Source organism: Acinonyx jubatus, chromosome A1 (assembly GCF_027475565.1).
Source record: "Acinonyx jubatus isolate Ajub_Pintada_27869175 chromosome A1, VMU_Ajub_asm_v1.0, whole genome shotgun sequence".
Lineage (NCBI taxonomy): Eukaryota > Metazoa > Chordata > Mammalia > Carnivora > Felidae > Acinonyx > Acinonyx jubatus.
This window is the reverse complement of record NC_069380.1, coordinates 109,820,757-109,822,807: the sequence shown is the minus strand read 5'-3', so window position 1 is coordinate 109,822,807 and position 2,051 is coordinate 109,820,757. Positions and strand designations below refer to the sequence as shown.

General features: G+C 44.9%; 1 protein-coding gene across 1 annotated transcript in view; it reads left to right on the top strand.

Annotated features, from left to right (window-relative positions):
- Positions 1-1,397: 1,397 nt before the first annotated feature.
- Positions 1,398-2,051, top strand: part of CDKL3 (cyclin dependent kinase like 3) — a 100,364-nt gene continuing 99,710 nt past the window's right edge. The window contains exon 1 of the transcript XR_008297749.1: positions 1,398-1,474. The gene's annotated coding sequence lies outside the window, so the exon portion shown is untranslated. The remainder of the gene's footprint in view (positions 1,475-2,051) is intronic.

The window sequence follows — 2,051 nt, the reverse complement described above, 5'->3', positions numbered from 1 at the left end:
CTCCCTCCGCCGCCTCCAGATCCCTCCGCCCTCCGCCAGTACCACGGAGTGAGGGGTGTGGGAAAAGGGTACGGGGCGTATGAGAGCTCGTTATTGTAGTTTTTAGCAGGATTCTGTCCATTTTGTCTTCCTGATATAATAGATAAATTAGTTCTGTCTGATATAGAGATGTAGATTGTGGATTATGAGATCCCAAAGCTGAAACGCGATTATGTTTCTCCCCCTTTCACTAGTTTAAACTGGACCGGGTGGGGACAGAAAGACGCATCCGGGGCCAGAGATTTCAGGGAAAGGAGGTGGGATGACGTAAGGTCACGTGACTGCCGGCAGCGTTGTCAACAATCCACCCCTGAGGGGGAGGGGACGAAGTATCTAGAACCACGTGTCCCTGTGACGCGGTTAGAACGCATCACGTGGGAGTGTCGCCTGAATCGGAGGCTCGGTCAGATTTCTGGAGCTGGTAGTTAAATTTAAGGGGTTGAGGGCCGGGAGAAACTTTTACTAGTTTTCTCTTCGGTTTGTTTGAACAGGGACGGCGATTGTGGCCTAAGCAAAAGCTCGTTTTGCTTAACTCATTAAAACAAAGTCAAACATAACACGGATTTAAAATCCTTTGTGGTTAGTTCAACTGCTTATCAAATCTGATACATGGGGCAATGAGAGGACCTCCGCTTTTTATAATAAGTGCAGCATTGAATGCTGAGGCACACACCACGTAAAATCGCTTGAAATGCTTCCATTAGGCCACCAAATACCCTGGCACATGCATTACAATGGGGTTTCTAGGGTAGGAAATTCTGAGAACAAAAAAGTATGGTATACAGATTTTTTAAAAGTTTGTTCACAATCTCTATAGACATTTTCTGAACACGGGGCTGCACTCATTTGAGGGTTTGTGTCAAACTGTGTAAAAGTCCACGGATTTGGCTAAGATGGGGTACATGGAGAGGAGATCTCAAGAGAGCACTTCGAAGTGTGATTGGTTGTCAAGAAAGCCTAAAAATATGTCTCAGATGTGAAGAAGAAATTTTGCAGACATGGGGGGGGGGGGGCGGCGGGTTATAAATCTAACCTGGATAACTGGTTTCAGGTTTTGTACACCAGCAAGTAAGGTGCAAATGGGCCTGAATTGTCGCCCATCGGGGAGCTCAGGAGGTGTTGATCCTTGGGGATTCTGACATTTCCCTCCCTCTAGTTACTTTAATGCCTGGCCTCAGGGCCAATAAAGGTCTGCAGGACTCTCAGCACTTTATAACCCTTTGGGTTAATTCTTCAGCCCAAAGCAGAATGGAAGTATTGCATGAAGTTGCCAATAGTTCCATGGAACCAGAAAAGGTTAATTGCACCCACTTTCTTGCTACCTCCTTTTCTTGAAACAGTGAATTTTATCTTTTGTTTTTATAACTGCCTTGGTGATCAAGGCAGACAGGCCTAACTCTTGATAGGTTCTACTATGCATCACACATGTGATTCTGTAAGTCAAAAGCTGAATGTTTGTCTTCCTGATATATAATTCTCCCCAAAGCTAAAGATGAAGACATATAGGTAGGATTACATGCAGGAAAATGCTGAGGATAAACTGAAAAAAATCCCTATTATGTCATTTATCTAGCAATGTATAACTGCTATGGAAATTGACAGTTTATGGAGGCTGGCAGGCCAGCAGAACCCAATGCCTAGTTCTTAAGCAATTAAATAACTTTTTTTTTTCTCTTGCTGTCCCCTTATATGTCAAGCAATTTTGGTATGTCTATCCAATTTTGAATTACTTGTTTTCCCAAAGAGGGCGTTTTTAAATTTTTTTAACTTTTTTTTTTTAATTTATTTTTGAGACAGAGAGAGACAGAGCATGAACGGGGGAGTGGCAGAGAGAGAGGGAGACACAGAATCGGAAGCAGGCTCCAGGCTCTGAGCCCTCAGCCCAGAGCCCGACGCGGGGCTCGAACCCACGGACCGCGAGATCGTGACCTGAGCAGAAGTCGGACGCATAACCGACTGAGCCACCCAGGCGCCCCAAGAGGGCGTTTTTAAAAAGGAGGAGTATGAGTTCA